Source organism: Hyla sarda, unplaced genomic scaffold, assembly GCF_029499605.1.
Source record: "Hyla sarda isolate aHylSar1 unplaced genomic scaffold, aHylSar1.hap1 scaffold_345, whole genome shotgun sequence".
In the NCBI taxonomy this organism is placed as follows: domain Eukaryota; kingdom Metazoa; phylum Chordata; class Amphibia; order Anura; family Hylidae; genus Hyla; species Hyla sarda.
The window spans coordinates 212729-236718 of NW_026610208.1; the positions used below are offsets into that span (position 1 = coordinate 212729).

Genomic DNA, 23990 nt, shown 5'->3' on the forward strand with positions numbered 1-23990 from the left:
GAGGTCCTTGGGTCACGTGTTACCCACAAATCTCTGTAATGGTGATTGACATCAGTATGGACCAATTAGCGTTCGTCCAGCCCCTGTCCATATAAGGGAGCTGCGTCCAATGATCGCTCTCTTGGGTTGCTGCTCTCGTGGACGGTGCGACGCAACTTTCAACGACACGCTAGGCCTCAAAAACCTGCCGGCCTCAGCAGAACCAAAATATCGTGAGTCTTATACTAATTCCTGGTAATGTTAGCCTGACTACTGGACCGCAACTAATTCCCCTAAATCCAGCGGAACAGCGCAATAGACTAAAGACTAAAGTCCCGACCATTGTCAATCTCCAAAAGGAAGCTGATATATTGATAAGAGACTGTTATGTTATTGAAGCTTGCAGAAAATCTTCAGTCAGGGTGCGTCCCCACACGGCGCATACGCTGCGTATTCCTTGCTCACTATACACACAGGACTTTCCGGCGGCCGCCCTATGCGTGTAGTGAGTTTTGGAGGCGGAGTCGCGCATCACAGTCACACCGACACATGGCCCCGCCTCTAAAACTCACTACACGCATAGGGCGGCCGCCGGAAAGTCCTGTGTGTATAGTGAGCAAGGAATACGCAGCGTATGCGCCGTGTGGGGACGCACCCTGAAACTTACAACTGTTTCAGAAACTCTCCGGTTGTGGACAATCTATTATTATCATCTACCTCCCTATAGGACAAGCATTACTGAGGAGCCCTCACCCTGGCGTCACAAATAGCAAGGGTTAACAAGCACCCTTTAATTACTGCACAGCTACACTCCCCCTACATCCCCCAAGCTACCACATATCACTATGTATCAGGAGGTAGAGAGGACAGAGCGATGTTCTGCAGAGAGGTCAGTGGTGTAATAATCTGCAGGATATATCACTGTATCAGGAGATAGAGAGGACAGAGCGATGTTCTGCAGAGAGGTCAGTGGTGTAATAATCTGCAGGATATATCACTGTGTATCAGGAGATAGAGAGGACAGAGCGATGTTCTGCAGAGAGGTCAGTGGTGTAATAGTCTGCAGGATATATCACTGTATCAGGAGATAGAGAGGACAGAGTGATGTTCTGCAGATCTGTAGTGAGGTCAGAGGTGTAATAATCTGCAGGATATATCACTGTATCAGGAGATAGAGAGGACAGAGCGATGTTCTGCAGAGAGGTCAGTGGTGTAATAGTCTGCAGGATATATCACTGTATCAGGAGATAGACAGGACAGAGCGATGTTCTGCAGAGAGGTCAGTGGTGTAATAATCTGCAGGATATATCACTGTGTATCAGGAGGTAGAGGACAGAGCGATGTTCTGCAGAGAGGTCAGTGGTGTAATAATCTGCAGGATATATCACTGTGTATCAGGAGGTAGAGAGGACAGAGCGATGTTCTGCAGAGAGGTCAGAGGTGTAATAGTCTGCAGGATATATCACTATGTATCAGGAGGTAGAGAGGACTGAGTGATGTTCTGCAGAGAGGTCAGAGGTGTAATAATCTGCAGAATATATCACTGTGTATCAGGAGGTAGAGGACAGAGTGATGTTCTGCAGAGAGGTCAGAGGTGTAATAGTCTGCAGGATATATCACTATGTATCAGGAGGTAGAGAGGACAGAGCGATGTTCTGCAGAGAGGTCAGTGATGTAATAATCTGCAGGATATATCACTGTGTATCAGGAGGTAGAGAGGACAGTGCAATGTTCTGCAGAGAGGTCATTGGTGTAATAGTCTGCAGGATATATCACTGTGTACCAGGAGGTAGAGGACAGAGTGATGTTCTGCAGAGAGGTCAGTGGTGTAATAGTCTGCAGGATATATCACTATGTATCAGGAGGTAGAGAGGACAGAGCGATGTTCTGCAGAGAGGTCAGTGATGTAATAATCTGCAGGATATATCACTGTGTATCAGGAGGTAGAGAGGACAGTGCAATGTTCTGCAGAGAGGTCATTGGTGTAATAGTCTGCAGGATATATCACTGTGTATCAGGAGGTAGAGAGGACAGAGCGATGTTCTGCAGAGAGGTCAGTGGTGTAATAATCTGCAGGATATATCACTATGTATCAGGAGGTAGAAGACAGAGCGATGTTCTGCAGAGAGGTCAGTGGTGTAATAATCTGCAGGATATATCACTGTGTATCAGGAGGTAGAGAGGACAGAGCGATGTTCTGCAGAGAGGTCAGTGGTGTAATAGTCTGCAGGATATATCACTGTATCAGGAGGTAGAGAGGACAGAGCGATGTTCTGCAGAGAGGTCAGTGGTGTAATAATCTGCAGGATATATCCCACATGACGTTGCACTGGGAGGACAATGGATCGTTCCTCCAGAACCCCCTGAAGCCTGCAGTGTAAAGCATGGGGGTGGGGCAGTGAGGGGTTTTGCTGTGGTTTGGAGGTTCAGCTTTATGCTGGGAGTAGTAGTCCACCTATGTCACATGGCAGGGGGTGTAACTAACCTGATGGTCCTCTGTGAAGTTGTTCCCGTATACAGAGTGCAGGGATGAGACCTCTCTGGGGCACCTCCAGTATAATGCAGTCACTGTGATCCGGAACATTCCAGTTCCTCAGCCAGATGAATGGATATTTGGTCACTGTCCCTTTAATTGCAGCAGCTTCACCTTGGAGTCTCTGAGAGGCTTCGTGTCTGTAATGTCTAATGTTCTGCTGGTTACTGTGGTGCAATGTATGGAGTCACTCTGGGTCTGTAACACATAACCGAAAGGACGTGGCAGGGAAAGTGTTAATGATGTGACAGCAATGGAGGCCAACAAAGAGATTAGTGTGGTGCAGAGAGGCCCTTGTCCAGCCTTCTTCTCTCTGATGAACACAACGCCTTCTTGGAAATGAATACCTTGAGCACTATGGGGGAGATTTATGAAAACCTGTCCAGAGGAAACATTGCCGAGTTGCCCATAGCAACCAATCAGATCGCTGTTTTCAAACATTAAAGAAGCGATCTGATTGGTTGCTATGGACAGGTTTTGATAAATCTCCCCCTTTATCCCCACAACATGGACAGAAGCAGGGACCTGTGTGGTGAGCCACTGGTGTAGTGTGAGGTAGATGTGGGGCAGATGTTATGGTCCCAGGGGTAGATGGTATTAACCCCTTCGTGTTTGTGACGCCAGGGCGTAGTTTTCCTATCTAACCTAATCCTAGGTCAGGCAGGGGCAATAAAGAGTCCAAGGCCAGGATAAGGGTAGCGGAGCTTATACTGAGGTTAGACGGATGGTGCAGTCTATACAGTTCAGCCAATATCCCAGAGAGGTGGACAGTGACACAGGGGGACCTCGCAGGCTTGCTGGGACTTGCAGTGACTTGACAGACTATATTACAGGCCACGCTGAATAGACAGTAGACTTGACTGACTATTAGATGACTTTGGATTACTTGTAATTGGCAGGTGGCTGCAGACTTTAGGCCTCCAATACTGAGACGACTGAACTGGACCTCAGCGACAATAGAGAGTTTTCAGCCCCTCCCCTGGTTATATAGGGGGCGGTGCATGGAGCCTATAGGTCACTAGAGAGGTCACCTGGTCACTGGGTTCTCTGGGTAACAATCATATGACTTAAACATAATCATGTGACTAACAATAAAGGTCCTTTACTCTTTATGTAAAGCCTATATACAGGGGGAGATACTGCAGGAGAGCCCCGGGACAAACAGGGACTCAACCTGACAGGACAGAAGAACCATACGGGACCATATCCTATACTAGGACACCACACTTGACTGTAGTCAGGATTATACCTGTGGTCTAGGTGTCAGTATCTAGTCATAGCAGGGCTGGGAGACAGAGCTAAAAGAGTCAGGTCTAGACTGGTTCCAACAGGTCTGGGTCCACTGAAATATTAACTCTTTACACTCTTGTAATACATCAGTGTATGAGCAGTGCAGATCAATCTACAGCACCTCATACACATTTATACACTACACAAAACCTTTGTCTTCTCAATTACATGACATCCTGAAGTGGTAGGAGCTGGAGTAGTTGTACCGGGACAATACAGACTCCCCCTCTTATAATAACTCATTCTCAGTGACACTACAGACTCCCCCCTCTTATAATAACTCATTCTCAGTGACACTACAGACTCCCCCTCTTATAATAAGTCATCCTCAGTGACACTACAGACTCCCCTCTTATAATAATTCATTCTCAGTGACACTACAGACTCCCCCTCTTATAATAAGTCATCCTCAGTGACACTACAGACTCCTCCTCTTATAATAAGTCATCCTCAGTGACACTACAGACTCCCCCTCTTATAATAAGTCATCCTCAGTGACACTACAGACTCCTCCCTCTTATAATAACTCATCCTCAGTGACACTACAGACTCCCCCTCTTATAATAACTCATCCTCAGTGACACTACAGACTCCTCCTCTTATAATAACTCATCCTCAGTAACACTACAGACTCCCACCCTCTTATAATAACTCATCCTCAGTGACAATACAGACTCCTCCTCTTATAATAAGTCATCCTCAGTGACAATACAGACTCCCCCTCTTATAATAACTCATCCTCAGTGACAATACAGACTCCCCTCTTATAATAACTCATCCTCAGTGACACTACAGACTCCTCCTCTTATAATAAGTCATCCTCAGTGACACTACAGACTCCTCCTCTTATAATAACTCATCCTCAGTAACACTACAGACTCCCCCTCTTATAATAACTCATCCTCAGTGACACTACAGACTCCTTCTCTTATAATAAGTCATCCTCAGTCACACTACAGACTCCCCCTCTTATAATAAGTCATCCTCAGTGACACTACAGACTCCCCCTCTTATAATAAGTCATCCTCAGTAACACTACAGACTCCCACCCTCTTATAATAACTCATCCTCAGTGACAATACAGACTCCTCCTCTTATAATAAGTCATCCTCAGTGACAATACAGACTCCCCCTCTTATAATAACTCATCCTCAGTGACAATACAGACTCCCCTCTTATAATAACTCATCCTCAGTGACACTACAGACTCCTCCTCTTATAATAAGTCATCCTCAGTGACACTACAGACTCCTCCTCTTATAATAACTCATCCTCAGTAACACTACAGACTCCCCCTCTTATAATAACTCATCCTCAGTGACACTACAGACTCCTTCTCTTATAATAAGTCATCCTCAGTCACACTACAGACTCCCCCTCTTATAATAAGTCATCCTCAGTGACACTACAGACTCCCCTCTTATAATAACTCATCCTCAGTGACACTACAGACTCCCACCCTCTTATAATAACTCATCCTCAGTGACACTACAGACTCCCCCTCTTATAATAAGTCATCCTCAGTGACACTACAGACTCCCCCTCTTATAATAAGTCATCCTCAGTGACACTACAGACTCCCCCTCTTATAATAAGTCATCCTCACTGACACTACAGACTCCCCCTCTTATAATAAGTCATCCTCAGTGACACTACAGACTCCCCCTCTTATAATAAGTCATCCTCAGTGACACTACAGACTCCCCCCTCTTATAATAAGTCATCTTCAGTGACACTACAGACTCCCCCTCTTATAATAACTCATCCTCAGTGACACTACAGACTCCCCCTCTTATAATAACTCATCCTCAGTGACACTACAGACTCCCCCCTCTTATAATAAGCCATCCTCAGTGACACTACAGACTCCCCCTCTTATAATAAGTCATCCTCAGTGACACTACAGACTCCCCTCTTATAATAAGTCATCCTCAGTGACACTACAGACTCCCCCCTCTTATAATAAGTCATCTTCAGTGACACTACAGACTCCCCCTCTTATAATAACTCATCCTCAGTGACACTACAGACTCCTCCTCTTATAATAACTCATCCTCAGTGACACTACAGACTCCCCCTCTTATAATAAGTCCTCCTCAGTGACACTACAGACTCCCCCTCTTATAATAACTCATTCTCAGTGACACTACAGACTCCCCCTCTTATAAGTCATCCTCAGTGACACTACAGACTCCCCCCTCTTATAATAAGTCATCTTCAGTGACACTACAGACTCCCCCTCTTATAATAACTCATCCTCAGTGACACTACAGACTCCTCCTCTTATAATAACTCATCCTCAGTGACACTACAGACTCCCCCTCTTATAATAAGTCATCCTCAGTGACACTACAGACTCCTCCTCTTATAATAACTCATCCTCAGTGACACTACAGACTCCCCCTCTTATAATAACTCATCCTCAGTGACACTACAGACTCCCCCTCTTATAATAAGTCATCCTCAGTGACACTACAGACTCCTCCCTCTTATAATAAGTCATCCTCGGTGACACTACAGACTCCCCCTCTTATAATAAGTCATCCTCAGTGACACTACAGACTCCCCCTCTTATAATAAGTCATCCTCAGTGACACTACAGACTCCCCCTCTTATAATAATTCATCCTCAGTGACACTACAGACTCCTCCTCTTATAATAACTCATCCTCAGTGACACTACAGACTCCCCCTCTTATAATAACTCATCCTCAGTGACACTACAGACTCCCCCTCTTATAATAACTCATCCTCAAAGACACTACAGACTCCTCCCTCTTATAATAACTCATCCTCAGTGACACTACAGACTCCTCCCTCTTATAATAAGTCATCCTCAGTGACACTACAGACTCCCCCTCTTATAATAATTCATCCTCAGTGACACTACAGACTCCTCCCTCTTATAATAACTCATCCTCAGTGACACTACAGACTCCTCCTCTTATAATAACTCATCCTCAGTGACACTACAGACTCCCCCTCTTATAATAAGTCATCCTCAGTGACACTACAGACTCCCCCTCTTATAATAACTCATTCTCAGTGACACTACAGACTCCCCCTCTTATAAGTCATCCTCAGTGACACTACAGACTCCCCCCTCTTATAATAAGTCATCTTCAGTGACACTACAGACTCCCCCTCTTATAATAACTCATCCTCAGTGACACTACAGACTCCTCCTCTTATAATAACTCATCCTCAGTGACACTACAGACTCCCCCTCTTATAATAAGTCATCCTCAGTGACACTACAGACTCCTCCTCTTATAATAACTCATCCTCAGTGACACTACAGACTCCCCCTCTTATAATAACTCATCCTCAGTGACACTACAGACTCCCCCTCTTATAATAAGTCATCCTCAGTGACACTACAGACTCCTCCCTCTTATAATAAGTCATCCTCGGTGACACTACAGACTCCCCCTCTTATAATAAGTCATCCTCAGTGACACTACAGACTCCCCCTCTTATAATAAGTCATCCTCAGTGACACTACAGACTCCCCCTCTTATAATAATTCATCCTCAGTGACACTACAGACTCCTCCTCTTATAATAACTCATCCTCAGTGACACTACAGACTCCCCCTCTTATAATAACTCATCCTCAGTGACACTACAGACTCCCCCTCTTATAATAACTCATCCTCAAAGACACTACAGACTCCTCCCTCTTATAATAACTCATCCTCAGTGACACTACAGACTCCTCCCTCTTATAATAAGTCATCCTCAGTGACACTACAGACTCCCCCTCTTATAATAATTCATCCTCAGTGACACTACAGACTCCTCCCTCTTATAATAACTCATCCTCAGTGACACTACAGACTCCTCCCTCTTGTAATAACTCATCCTCAGTGACACTACAGACTCCCACTCTTATAATAAGTCATCCTCAGTGACACTACAGACTCCCCCCTTTTATAATAAGCCATCCTCAGTGACAATACAGACTCCCCCTTGTTACGCCGAGCGCTCCGGGTCCCCGTTCCTCCCCGGAGCGCTCGCCTCATCCTCGTTGCTGCAGCGCCCCGGTCAGATCTCCTGACCGGGTGCACTGCGGTACCGCCTCCAGCCGGGATGCGATTCGCGATGCGGGTGGCGCCCGCTCGCGATGCGCACCCCGGTCCCCGTACCTGACTCGCTCTCCGTCGGTCCTGTCCCGGCGCGCGCGGCCCCGCTCCCTAGGGCGCGCGCGCGCCGGGTCTCTGCGATTTAAAGGGCCAGTGCACCTATGATGGTGCCTGGTCCAATCTTCCTAATTACCTTGATTAGTTTCCACCTGTGCACTCCCTACTTATACCTCACTTCCCCTGCACTCCCTTGCCGGATCTTGATGCCCTTGTGCCTAGTGAAAGCGTTCCCTTGTTTGTTCCTAGCCCGTGTTCCTGACCTCCTGCCGTTGCCCCTGACTACGATCCTTGCTGCCTGCCCCGACCTTCTGCTACGTCCGACCTTGCTTCTGCCTACTCCCTTGTACCGCGCCTATCTTCAGCAGTCAGAGAGGTTGAGCCGTTGCTAGTGGATACGACCTGGTCACTACCGCCGCAGCAAGACCATCCCGCTTTGCGGTGGGCTCTGGTGAAAACCAGTAGTGACTTAGAACCGGTCCACTAGCACGGTCTCGCCAATCCCTCTCTGGCACAGAGGATCCACCTCCTACCAGCCGGGATCGTGACAGTAGATCCGGCCATGGATCCCGCTGAAGTTCCTCTGCCAGTTGTCGCCGACCTCACCACGGTGATTGCCCAGCAAGCCCAACAGATTGCCCAGCAAGCCCAACGGATTGCCCAGCGAAATCACCAGCTGGCATACTTGACCACCGTGACACTGCAACTTCAGTCACAGATACAGCAGCTGCTGCCACAGACACAGCAGCTACAACAACCATCTCCTCCGCCGGCTCCTGCAACTCCTCCGCAGCAACCGGCCGCTCCTAACCCCTGCTTGTCCCTGCCGGACAAATTTGATGAGGACTCTGGACTCTGCCGTGGTCTCCTTTCTGGAAAGGCCTTGTCTGGGGCCACACCACTCTGGGACCGCAATGATCCTGCCACAGCCACAGTCCAGTCCTTCTTCGCTGAGGTCCGTGGTGTCTTCGAGGAGCCTGCCCGAGCTTCTTCTGCCGAGACTGCCCTGCTGAACCTGGCCCAGGGTGTTTCTTCCGTTGGCGAATACGCCATTCAGTTCCGTGCTCTTGCTTCCGAGTTGTCCTGGAATAGTGAGGCTCTCTGCGCGACCTTTAAAAAAGGCCTATCCAGCAACATTAAAGATGTTCTGGCCGCACGAGAAACTCCTGCTAACCTACATGAACTCATTCATCTTGCCACTCGCATTGACATGCGTTTTTCCGGATGGCGTCTGGAGCTCCACCTGGATATGGACTTTGTTCGCACAAGGCGTTTTTTCTCCCCGGCTCCTCTCTCCTCTGGTCCTCTGCAAACCGTTCCTGTGCCTCCCGCCGTGGAGGCTATGCAAGTTGACCGGTCTCGCTTGACACCTCAAGAGAGGTCACGACGCCGCATGGAGAATCTTTGCCTGTACTATGCCAGTACCGAACACTTCCTGAAGGATTGTCCTATCCGTCCTCCCCGCCTGGAAAGACGTACGCTGACTCCGCACAAAGGTGACACAGTTCTTGATGTCAACTCTGCTTCTCCACGCCTTACTGTGCCTGTGCGGATATCTGCCTCTGCCTTCTCCTTCTCTACTATGGCCTTCTTGGATTCCGGATCTGCAGGAAATTTTTTTTTGGCCTCTCTTATCAACAGGTTCAACGTCCCTGTGACCAGTCTCGCCAGACCCCTCTACAGCAATTGTGTTAACAATGAAAGTTTGGACTGTGCCGTGCGTTACCGCACGGAACCCCTCCTAATGTGCATCGGACCTCTTCACGAAAGAGTTGAGTTTTTGTTCCTCAGGTTCTTTGGACCCAAGAAGAGGGGGAGACCCAAGGGGAGGGGTACTGTTACGCCGAGCGCTCCGGGTCCCCGTTCCTCCCCGGAGCGCTCGCCTCATCCTCGTTGCTGCAGCGCCCCGGTCAGATCTCCTGACCGGGTGCACTGCGGTACCGCCTCCAGCCGGGATGCGATTCGCGATGCGGGTGGCGCCCGCTCGCGATGCGCACCCCGGTCCCCGTACCTGACTCGCTCTCCGTCGGTCCTGTCCCGGCGCGCGCGGCCCCGCTCCCTAGGGCGCGCGCGCCGGGTCTCTGCGATTTAAAGGGCCAGTGCACCTATGATGGTGCCTGGTCCAATCTTCCTAATTACCTTGATTAGTTTCCACCTGTGCACTCCCTACTTATACCTCACTTCCCCTGCACTCCCTTGCCGGATCTTGATGCCCTTGTGCCTAGTGAAAGCGTTCCCTTGTTTGTTCCTAGCCCGTGTTCCTGACCTCCTGCCGTTGCCCCTGACTACGATCCTTGCTGCCTGCCCCGACCTTCTGCTACGTCCGACCTTGCTTCTGCCTACTCCCTTGTACCGCGCCTATCTTCAGCAGTCAGAGAGGTTGAGCCGTTGCTAGTGGATACGACCTGGTCACTACCGCCGCAGCAAGACCATCCCGCTTTGCGGTGGGCTCTGGTGAAAACCAGTAGTGACTTAGAACCGGTCCACTAGCACGGTCTCGCCAATCCCTCTCTGGCACAGAGGATCCACCTCCTACCAGCCGGGATCGTGACACCCCTCTTATAATAACTCATCCTCAGTGACACTACAGACTCCCCTCTTATAATAAGTCATCCTCAGTGACACTACAGACTCCTCCTCTTATAATAAGTCATCCTCAGTGACAATACAGACTCCCCCTCTTATAATAAGTCATCCTCAGTGACACTACAGACTCCCCCTCTTATAATAAGTCATCCTCAGTGACACTACAGACTCCCCCTCTTATAATAACTCATCCTCAGTGACACTACAGACTCCTCCCTCTTGTAATAACTCATCCTCAGTGACACTACAGACTCCCCCTCTTATAATAACTCATCCTCAGTGACACTACAGACTCCCCCTCTTATAATAACTCATCCTCAGTGACACTACAGACTCCTCCCTCTTGTAATAACTCATCCTCAGTGACACTACAGACTCCCCCTCTTATAATAACTCATCCTCAGTGACACTACAGACTCCCCCTCTTATAATAACTCATTCTCAGTGACACTACAGACTCCCCCTCTTATAATAACTCATCCTCAGTGACACTACAGACTCCTCCCTCTTGTAATAACTCATCCTCAGTGACACTACAGACTCCTCCCTCTTGTAATAACTCATCCTCAGTGACACTACAGACTCCTCCCTCTTATAATAAGTCATCCTCAGTGACACTACAGACTCCCCCCTTTTATAATAAGTCATCCTCAGTGACACTACAGACTCCGCTCTTATAATAAGTCATCTTCAGTGACACTACAGACTCCCCTCTTATAATAAGTCATCCTCAGTGACAATACAGACTCCCCCTCTTATAATAAGCCATCCTCAGTGACACTACAGACTCCCCCTCTTATAATAACTCATCCTCAGTGACACTACAGACTCCTCCCTCTTATAATAAGTCATCCTCAGTGACACTACAGACTCCTCCTCTTATAATAAGCCATCCTCAGTGACACTACAGACTCCCCCTCTTATAATAACTCATCCTCAGTGACACTACAGACTCCTCCCTCTTATAATAAGTCATCCTCGGTGACACTACAGACTCCCCTCTTATAATAACTCATCCTCAGTGACACTACAGACTCCTCCTTGTTACGCCAAGCGCTCCGGGTCCCCGCTCCTCCCCGGAGCGCTCGCTACACTCTCCTCACTGCAGCGCTCCGGTCAGATCCACTGACCCGGGGCGCTGCGATACCGCCTCCAGCCGGGATGCGATTCGCGATGCGGGTAGCGCCCGCTCGCGATGCGCACCCCGGCTCCCGTACCTGACTCGCTCTCCGTCAGTCCTGTCCCGGCGCGCGCGGCCCCGCTCCCTAGGGCGCGCGCGCGCCGGGTCTTTGCGATTTAAAGGGCCACTGCGCCGCTGATTGGCGCAGTGGTTCCAATTAGTGTTATCACCTGTGCACTTCCCTATATCACCTCACTTCCCCTGCACTTCCTTGCCGGATCTTGTTGCCATCGTGCCAGTGAAAGCGTTTCCTTGTATGTTCCTAGCCTGTGTTCCAGACCTCCTGCCGTTGCCCCTGACTACGATCCTTGCTGCCTGCCCCGACCTTCTGCTACGTCCGACCTTGCTTCTGTCTACTCCCTTGTACCGCGCCTATCTTCAGCAGCCAGAGAGGTTGAGCCGTTGCTAGTGGATACGACCTGGTCACTACCGCCGCAGCAAGACCATCCCGCTTTGCGGCGGGCTCTGGTGAAAACCAGTAGTGACTTAGAACCGATCCACTAGCACGGTCCACGCCAATCCCTCTCTGGCACAGAGGATCCACTACCTGCCAGCCGGCATCGTGACACTCCTCTTATAATAAGTCATCCTCAGTGACAATACAGACTCCCCCTCTTATAATAAGTCATCCTCAGTGACACTACAGACTCCCCCTCTTATAATAAGTCATCCTCAGTGACACTACAGACTCCCCCTCTTATAATAACTCATCCTCAAAGACACTACAGACTCCTCCCTCTTATAATAACTCATCCTCAGTGACACTACAGACTCCTCCCTCTTATAATAACTCATCCTCAGTGACACTACAGACTCCCACCCTCTTATAATAATTCATCCTCAGTGACACTACAGACTCCTCCCTCTTATAATAACTCATCCTCAGTGACACTACAGACTCCTCCCTCTTGTAATAACTCATCCTCAGTGACACTACAGACTCCCACTCTTATAATAAGTCATCCTCAGTGACACTACAGACTCCTCCCTCTTGTAATAAGTCATCCTCAGTGACAATACAGACTCCCCCTCTTATAATAAGTCATCCTCAGTGACAATACAGACTCCCCCTCTTATAATAAGTCATCCTCAGTGACACTACAGACTCCCCCTCTTATAATAAGTCATCCTCAGTGACACTACAGACTCCCCCTCTTATAATAACTCATCCTCAGTGACACTACAGACTCCTCCCTCTTGTAATAACTCATCCTCAGTGACACTACAGACTCCCCCTCTTATAATAACTCATCCTCAGTGACACTACAGACTCCCCCTCTTATAATAACTCATCCTCAGTGACACTACAGACTCCTCCCTCTTGTAATAACTCATCCTCAGTGACACTACAGACTCCCCCTCTTATAATAACTCATCCTCAGTGACACTACAGACTCCTCCCTCTTGTAATAACTCATCCTCAGTGACACTACAGACTCCTCCCTCTTGTAATAACTCATCCTCAGTGACACTACAGACTCCTCCCTCTTATAATAAGTCATCCTCAGTGACACTACAGACTCCCCCCTTTTATAATAAGCCATCCTCAGTGACAATACAGACTCCCCCTCTTATAATAAGCCATCTTCAGTGACACTACAGACTCCCCCTCTTATAATAACTCATCCTCAGTGACACTACAGACTCCCCCTCTTATAATAACTCATCCTCAGTGACACTACAGACTCCTCCTCTTATAATAAGTCATCCTCAGTGACACTACAGACTCCTCCTCTTATAATAATTCATCCTCAGTGACACTACAGACTCCCCCTCTTATAATAAGTCATCCTCAGTGACAATACAGACTCCCCCTCTTATAATAAGTCATCCTCAGTGACACTACAGACTCCCCCTCTTATAATAAGTCATCCTCAGTGACACTACAGACTCCCCCTCTTATAATAAGTCATCCTCAGTGACAATACAGACTCCCCCTCTTATAATAAGTCATCCTCAGTGACACTACAGACTCCCCCTCTTATAATAAGTCATCCTCAGTGACAATACAGACTCCCCCTCTTATAATGAGTCATCCTCAGTGACACTACAGACTCCTCCTCTTATAATAATTCATCCTCAGTGACACTACAGACTCCCCCTCTTATAATAAGTCATCCTCAGTGACACTACAGACTCCCCTCTTATAATAAGTCATCCTCAGTGACACTACAGACTCCCCCTCTTATAATAAGTCATCCTCAGTGACACTACAGACTCCCCCTCTTTTAATAACTCATCCTCAGTGACACTACAGACTCCCCCTCTTATAATAAGTCATCCTCAGTGACACTACAGACTCCCCCTCTTTTAATAACTCATCCTCAGTGACACTACAGACTCCCCCTCTTATAATAAGTCATCCTCAGTGACACTACAGACTCCCCCTATTATAATAAGTCATCCTCAGTGACAATACAGACTCCTCCCTCTTATAATAATTCATCCTCAGTGACACTACAGACTCCCCCTCTTATAATAAGTCATCCTCACTGACACTACAGACTCCCCCTCTTATAATAACTCATCCTCAGTGACACTACAGATTCCTCCTCTTAAAATAAGTCATCCTCAGTGACACTACAGACTCCCCTCTTATAATAAGCCATCCTCAGTGACACTACAGACTCCCCCTCTTATAATAAGTCATTCTCAGTGACACTACAGATTCCTCCTCTTATAATAATTCATCCTCAGTGACACTACAGACTCCCCCTCTTATAATAAGCCATCCTCAGTGACACTACAGACTCCCCCTCTTATAATAAGTCATCCTCAGTGACACTACAGACTCCCCCTTGTTACGCCGAGCGCTCCGGGTCCTCGCTCCTCCCCGGAGCGCTCGCTACACTCTCTCCGCTGCAGCGCTCCGGTCAGATCCACTGACCCGGGGCGCTGCGATTCTGCTGCCAGCCGGGATGCGATTCGCGATGCGGGTAGCGCCCGCTCGCGATGCGCACCCCGGCTCCCGTACCTGACTCGCTCTCCCTCGGTCCTGTCCCGGCGCGCGCGGCCCCGCTCCCTAGGGCGCGCGCGTGCCGGGTCTTTGCGATTTAAAGGGCCACTGCGCCGCTGATTGGCGCAGTGATTCCAATTAGTGTCTTCACCTGTGCACTTCCCTATATCACCTCACTTCCCCTGCACTTCCCTGCCGGATCTTGTTGCCATTGTGCCAGTGAAAGCGTTCCTTGTATGTTCCTAGCCTGTGTTCCAGACCTCCTGCCGTTGCCCCTGACTACGATCCTTGTACCGCGCCTATCTTCAGCAGCCAGAGAGGTTGAGCCGTTGCTAGTGGATACGACCTGGTCACTACCGCCGCAGCAAGACCATCCCGCTTTGCGGCGGGCTCTGGTGAAAACCAGTAGTGACTTAGAACCGATCCACTAGCACGGTCCACGCCAATCCCTCTCTGGCACAGAGGATCCACTACCCGCCAGCCGGCATCGTGACACCCCTCTTATAATAAGTCATCCTCAGTGACACTACAGACTCCTCCTCTTATAATAAGTCATCCTCAGTGACACTACAGACTCCCCCTCTTATAATAAGTCATCCTCAGTGACACTACAGACTCCCCCTCTTATAATAAGTCATCCTCAGTGACACTACAGACTCCCCCTCTTATAATAAGCCATCCTCAGTGACACTACAGACTCCTCCCTCTTATAATAAGTCATCCTCAGTGACACTACAGACTCCTCCTCTTATAATAAGTAATCCTCAGTGACACTACAGACTCCTCCCTCTTATAATAAGTCATCCTCAGTGACACTACAGACTCCCCCTCTTATAATAACTCATCCTCAGTGACACTACAGACTCCCCCTCTTATAATAAGTCATTCTCAGTGACACTACAGACTCCCCTCTTATAATAATTCATTCTCAGTGACACTACAGATTCCTCCTCTTATAATAATTCATCCTCAGTGACACTACAGGCTCCCCCTCTTATAATAAGCCATCCTCAGTGACACTACAGACTCCCCCTCTTATAATAAGTCATCCTCAGTGACACTACAGACTCCCCCTCTTATAATAACTCATCCTCAGTGACACTACAGACTCCTCCCTCTTATAATAAGTCATCCTCAGTGACACTACAGACTCCTCCCTCTTATAATAAGTCATCCTCAGTGACACTACAGACTCCTCCCTCTTATAATAAGTCATCCTCAGTGACACTACAGACTCCCCCTCTTATAATAAGTCATCCTCAGTGACACTACAGACTCCCCCTCTTATAATAACTCATCCTCAGTGACACTACAGACTCCTCCTCTTATAATAAGTCATCCTCAGTGACACTACAGACTCCCCCTCTTATAATAAGTCATCCTCAGTGACACTACAGACTCCCCCTCTTATAATAAGTCATCCTCAGTGACACTACAGACTCCCCCTCTTATAATAACTCATCCTCAGTGACACTACAGACTCCCCTCTTATAATAAGTCATCCTCAGTGACACTACAGACTCCCCCTCTTTTAATAACTCATCCTCAGTGACACTACAGACTCCTCCCTCTTATAATAAGCCATCCTCAGTGACACTACAGACTCCCCCTATTATAATAAGTCATCCTCAGTGACACTACAGACTCCCACCCTCTTATAATAAGTCATCCTCAGTGACACTATAGACTCCCACCCTCTTATAATAAGTCATCCTCAGTGACACTATAGACTCCCACCCTCTTATAATAAGTCATCCTCAGTGACACTACAGACTCCCCCTCTTATAATAAGTCATCCTCAGTGACACTACAGACGCCCCCTCTTATAATAAGTCATCCTCAGTGACACTACAGACTCCCCCTCTTATAATAAGTCATCCTCAGTGACACTACAGACTCTTCCTCTTAGGTTCAAATAATTTTTTATTGAATTTTTCAAGAAATTTTTTCACAAAACAGAATTGGCCAATAGATAACAAACACGGCCAAAAGAACAATACAGAAATAAATAGAACAGAATCATAGAAATTCTTTAGAAATGATCACTCAGTTTAGATACACTTCTTAAAAGAAAAAAAAAAAAAAAGAAGAATGAATCAGATCCATCGGATATTGTATAAGCATATCCGGAATGTGTTGGAAAAATCTATAAGATTTACCGTTAATTAAACGAACAGATAACTAATAACTTTACTATACCTGAAGTAATCCATCAGCAGGTAAATGTATGCAGGATCCCGCAGTCCTCCCCTGTCTCACCACAGGCAGCCATATAAAGTATGTGGAGAATATACCGTACATCATGTAATCACCTATGTATATGTGTACGCAGCCCTTGGTATAGACTATACACCGAAACGGTTCTGTGAACACTGGAACACAAGTGACGCCATCTAAGTGTGAACTTCCTCTTAGAATATTGTTGTGGATTTGGTTCGGAGTTTCCAAATATCCATCAATGCCTCTGTATTTGGCGGCTTTCACACTATAAAATTCATCCCCTTTAAAGATTTGTCTGATGTTCCGTTATGAAAACCCTGAAAATCGGCCATTAAACATCCGTTAGAAAATCCCATTATAGTCTATAGGATTTTTACATTATCCGTTTTAATTATTAACAACGGACGTTATTTTGTGACGGAAGAAATAGTGCGTGACGATTTTCAGGGTGTTCATAAAGGAAGAATTCACAGAAGGGGTAAAGCAATTTAAAACTTAACATTTAATGTGCAATGTAAAACCCCAAGACCCCACTGACAATACAACAACAGAAAAATGTCATATAGAACAACCACCCAGAGACCAAGATAGCTGGTGTAGCAGTCCGAGCCCGTGTCAAAAATTGGCCAAAATAAAAAAGTCAGGGGATAGGGGTATGATGGAGATAAATAAAGGAATAAATAAATTCATAAAGGAACATCAAACGTATCTTTAAAACCGATGAATTTTATAGTGTGAAAGCCGCCAAATACAAGGGCATAAATATGTGCACTACCTGAAAAGTAAGAGATACTGCAATTTAGCAACAAATAATGCAATAGCTGTATAATACTCATAAGGTTATATATGGCGGTATAATACTCATAAGGTTATATATGGCTGTATTATACTCATAAGGTTATATATGGCGGTATAATACTCATAAGGTTATATATGGCTGTATTATACTCATAAGGTTATATATGGCTGTATTATATTCATAAGGTTATATATGGCTGTATTATATTCATAAGGTTATATATGGCTGTATTATACCCATGAAGTTATATATGGCAGTATTATACCCATGAAGTTATATATGGCTGTATTATACCCATGAAGTATATATGGCTGTATTATACCCATGAAGTATATATGGCTGTATTATACTCATGAGGTTATATATAGTTACATAGTTACATAGTTAGTACGGTCGAAAAAAGACATATGTCCATCAAGTTCAACCAGGGAATTAAGGGGTAGGGGTGCGGCGCGATATTGGGGAAGGGATGAGATTTTATATTTCTTCATAAGCATTAATGTTATTTTGTTCCAGGAATGTATCTAATCCTGTTTTAAAGCTGTTAATTGTTCCTGCTGTGACCAGTTCCTGAGGTAGACCGTTCCATAAATTCACAGTCCTCACGGTAAAGAAGGCGTGTCGCCCCTTTAGACTAAACCTTTTCTTCTCCAGACGGAGGGAGTGCCCCCTCGTCCTTTGGGGGGGTTTAACCTGGAACAGTTTTTCTCCATATTTTTTGTATGGGCCATTTATATACTTATATACGTTTATCATATCCCCCCTTATACGTCTCTTCTCAAGACTAAACAATTGTAACTCCTTTAATCGCTCCTCATAGCTAAGATGTTCCAGGCCCCATATTAGTTTAGTCGCGCGTCTCTGCCCCCTTTCCAGCTCCGCAGTGTCCCTTTTATATACAGGTGCCCAAAACTGAACAGCATATTCCAGGTGAGGCCGTACCAATGCTTTATAAAGGGGGAGTATTATACACTATAGACTGTACCAATGCTTTATAAAGGGGGAGTATTATACACTATAGACTGTACCAATGCTTTATAAAGGGGGAGTATTATACACTATAGACTGTACCAATGCTTTATAAAGGGGGAGTATTATACACTATAGACTGTACCAATGCTTTATAAAGGGGGAGTATTATACACTATAGACTGTACCAATGCTTTATAAAGGGGGAGTATTATACACTATAGACTGTACCAATGCTTTATAAAGGGGGAGTATTATACACTATAGACTGTACCAATGCTTTATAAAGGGGGAGTATTATACACTATAGACTGTACCAATGCTTTATAAAGGGGGAGTATTATAGACTATAGACTGTACCAATGATTTATAAAGGGGAGTATTATACACTATAGACTGTACCAATGCTTTATAAAGGGGGAGTATTATACACTATAGACTGTACCAATGCTTTATAAAGGGGGAGTATTATACACTATAGACTGTACCAATGCTTTATAAAGGGGGAGTATTATACACTATAGACTGTACCAATGCTTTATAAAGGGGGAGTATTATACACTATAGACTGTACCAATGCTTTATAAAGGGGGAGTATTATACACTATAGACTGTACCAATGCTTTATAAAGGGGGAGTATTATACACTATAGACTGTACCAATGCTTTATAAAGGGGGAGTATTATACACTATAGACTGCACCAATGCTTTATAAAGGGGGAGTAATATACACTATAGACTGTACCAATGCTTTATAAAGGGGGAGTATTATACACTATAGACTGTACCAATGCTTTATAAAGGGGGAGTATTATACACTATAGACTGTACCAATGCTTTATAAAGGGGGAGTATTATACACTATAGACTGTACCAATGCTTTATAAAGGGGGAGTATTATACACTATAGACTGTACCAATGCTTTATAAAGGGGGAGTATTATACACTATAGACTGCACCAATGCTTTATAAAGGGGGAGTACTATACACTATAGACTGTACCAATGCTTTATAAAGGGGGAGTATTATACACTATAGACTGTACCAATGCTTTATAAAGGGGGGTATTATACACTATAGACTGTACCAATGCTTTATAAAGGGGGAGTACTATACACTATAGACTGTACCAATGCTTTATAAAGGGGAGTATTCTACACTATAGACTGTACCAATGCTTTATAAAGGGGGGTATTATACACTATAGACTGTACCAATGCTTTATAAAGGGGGGTATTATACACTATAGACTGTACCAATGCTTTATAATGGGGGAGTATTATACACTATAGACTGTACCAATGCTTTATAAAGGGGGAGTATTATACACTATAGACTGTACCAATGCTTTATAAAGGGGGAGTATTATACACTATAGACTGTACCAATGCTTTATAAAGGGGGAGTATTATGTCCCTGGAGTCCAGGCCTCTTTTGATACATGACAATATCCTGCCGGCCTTGGAAGCAGCAGCCTGACATTGTGCTATTCTGTAGTCTGTGATCTACAAGTCCCCCAGATCCTTCTCTACCAGTGACTCTGCCAGTTTAATCCCCCCTAAGACATACGACGCTGCAGGTTATTAGTATACACAGCCCCCTCTATATACACAGCCCCCCCCTCTATATACACAGCCCCCCCTCTATATACACAGCCCCCCCTCTATATACACAGCCCCCCCTCTATATACACAGCCCCCCCTCTATATACACAGCCCCCCCTCTATATACACAGCCCCCCCTCTATATATACACAGCCCCCCTCTATATATACACAGCCCCCCTCTATATATACACAGCCCCCCTCTATATATACACAGCGCCCCCCTCTATATATACAGCCCCCCCTCTCTATATACACAGCCCCCCCTCTCTATATACACAGCCCCCCCTCTATATACACAGCCCCCCCTCTATATATACACAGCCCCCCCTCTATATATACACAGCCCCCCCTCTATATATACACAGCCCCCCTCTATATATACACAGCCCCCCCTCTATATACACAGCCCCCCTCTATATACACAGCCCCCCTAAGACATACGACGCTGCAGGTTATTAGTATACACAGCCCCCCCCCTCTATATACACAGCCCCCCTCTATATACACAGCCCCCCTCTATATACACAGCCCCCCTCTATATACACAGCCCCCCCCCTCTATATACACAGCCCCCCCTCTATATATACACAGCCCCCCTCTATATACACAGCCCCCTCTATATACACAGCCCCCCTCTATATACACAGCCCCCCTCTATATACACAGCCCCCCTCTATATACACAGCCCCCCTCTATATACACAGCCCCCCCTCTATATACACAGCCCCCCCTCTATATACACAGCCCCCCCTCTATATACACAGCCCCCCTCTATATACACAGCCCCCCTCTATATACACAGCCCCCCTCTATATACACAGCCCCCCCTCTATATACACAGCCCCCCTCTATATACACAGCCCCCTAAGACATACGATGCTGCAGGTTATTAGTATACACAGCCCCCGCTCTATATACACAGCCCCCCTCTATATACACAGCCCCCCCTCTATATACACAGCCCCCCCTCTATATACACAGCCCCCCCTCTATATATACACAGCCCCCCCTCTATATACACAGCCCCCCCTCTATATACACAGCCCCCCTCTATATACACAGCCCCCCTCTATATACACAGCCATTCCTCTATATACACAGCCCCCCCTCTATATATACACAGCCCACCCTCTATATACACAGCCCCCCCTCTATATATACACAGCCCCCCCTCTATATACACAGCCCCCCCTCTATATACACAGCCCCCCCTCTATATACACAGCCCCCCCCTCTATATACACAGCCCCCCTCTATATACACACAGGCCCCCCTCTATATACACAGCCCCCCTCTATATACACAGCCCCCCTCTATATACACAGCCCCCCTCTATATACACAGCCCCCCTCTATATACACATCCTCTATATATACACAGCCCCCCTCTATATACACAGCCCCCCTCTATATACACAGCCCCCCCTCTATATACACAGCCCCCCCTCTATATATACACAGCCCCCCCCCTCTATATATACACAGCCCCCCTAAGACATACGATGCTGCAGGTTATTAGTATACACAGCCCCCCCTCTATATACACAGCCCCCCTCTATATACACAGCCCCCCTCTATATACACAGCCCCCCCTCTATATATACACAGCCCCCCCCCTCTATATATACACAGCCCCCCTAAGACATACGATGCTGCAGGTTATTAGTATACACAGCCCCCTCCTCTATATACACAGCCCCCTCTATATACACAGCCCCCCTCTATATACACAGCCCCCCTCTATATACACAGCCCCCCTCTATATACACAGCCCCCCTCTGTATACACAGCCCTCCTCTGTATACACAGCCCCCCTCTATATACACAGCCCCCCCTCTATATACACATCCTCTATATACACAGCCCCCCCCTCTATATACACAGCCCCCCTCTATATACACAGCCCCCCTAAGACATACGATGCTGCAGGTTATTAGTATACACAGCCCCCCCCTCCTCTATATACACAGCCCCCCCTCTATATACACAGCCCCCCCTCTATATACACAGCCCCCCTCTATATATACACAGCCCCCCTCTATATACACAGCCCCCCTCTGTATACACAGCCCTCCTCTGTATACACAGCCCCCCTCTATATACACAGCCCCCCCTCTATATACACATCCTCTATATACACAGCCCCCCCTCTATATACACAGCCCCCCCTCTATATACACAGCCCCCCCCCTCTATATACACAGCCCCCCCCCTCTATATACACAGCCCCCCCTCTATATACACAGCCCCCCTCTATATACACAGCCCCCCCTCTCTATATACACAGCCCCCCCTCTATATACACAGCCCCCCCTCTATATACACAGCCCCCCTCTATATACACAGCCCCCCCTCTCTATACACACAGCCCCCCTCTATATACACAGCCCCCCTCTATATACACAGCCCCCCCCTCTATATACAGAGCTGTTATTACCATCCTCTATATCATTGATAAATAAATTAAACAACAGCGGGCCCAGTGGTATTATACCCATGAAGTTATATATGGCAGTATTATACTCATAAGGTTATATATGGCGGTATTATACTCATGAGGTTATATATGGCAGTATTATACTCATAAGGTTATATATGGCGGTATTATACCCATGAAGTATATATGGCTGTATTATACCTATGAAGTTATATATGGCGGTATTATACCCATGAAGTTATATATGGCTGTATTATACCCATGAAGTTATATATGGCGGTATTATACCCATGAGGTTATATATGGCGGTATTATACCCATGAAGTTATATATGGCGGTATTATACCTATGAAGTTATATATGGCGGTATTATACCCATGAGGTTATATATGGCAGTATTATACTCATAAGGTTATATATGGCTGTATTATACCCATGAAGTATATATGGCTGTATTATACCCATGAGGTTATATATGGCAGTATTATACTCATAAGGTTATATATGGCTGTATTATACCCATGAAGTATATATGGCTGTATTATACCCATGAAGTTATATATGGCAGTATTATACTCATAAGGTTATATATGGCAGTATTATACTCATAAGGTTATATATGGCGGTATTATACCCATGAAGTATATATGGCTGTATTATACCTATGAAGTTATATATGGCGGTATTATACCCATGAAGTTATATATGGCTGTATTATACTCATAAGGTTATATATGGCTGTATTATACCTATGAAGTTATATATGGCGGTATTATACCCATGAAGGTATATATGGCGGTATTATACCCATGAAGTTATATATGGTTGTATTATACTCATGAGGTTATATATGGCGGTATTATACCCATGAAGTATATATGGCGGTATTATACCCATGAAGTATATATGCCGGTATTATACTCATGAGGTTATATATGGCTGTATTATACCCATGAAGTATATATGGCAGTATTATACCCATGAAGTTATATATGGCTGTATTATACCCATGAGGTTATATATGGCGGTATTATACCCATGAAGTATATATGGCGGTATTATACCCATGAAGTATATATGGCTGTATTATACCCATGAAGTTATATATGGCAGTATTATACCCATGAAGTTATATATGGCTGTATTATACCCATGAAGTTATATATGGCAGTATTATACCCATGAAGTTATATATGGCTGTATTATACCCATGAAGTTATATATGGTTGTATTATACTCATGAGGTTATATATGGCGGTATTATACCCATGAAGTATATATGGCGGTATTATAC

The 23990-nt window shown here is 46.0% G+C and overlaps 1 protein-coding gene across 1 annotated transcript in view; it reads left to right on the forward strand.

Moving 5' to 3' along the window:
• The first annotated feature begins 62 nt into the window (after positions 1-62).
• Positions 63-23990, forward strand: part of LOC130331004 (zinc finger protein 436-like) — a 90106-nt gene continuing 66178 nt past the window's right edge. Inside the window, exon 1 of the mRNA XM_056553657.1 lies at positions 63-212. The gene's annotated coding sequence lies outside the window, so the exon portion shown is untranslated. The remainder of the gene's footprint in view (positions 213-23990) is intronic.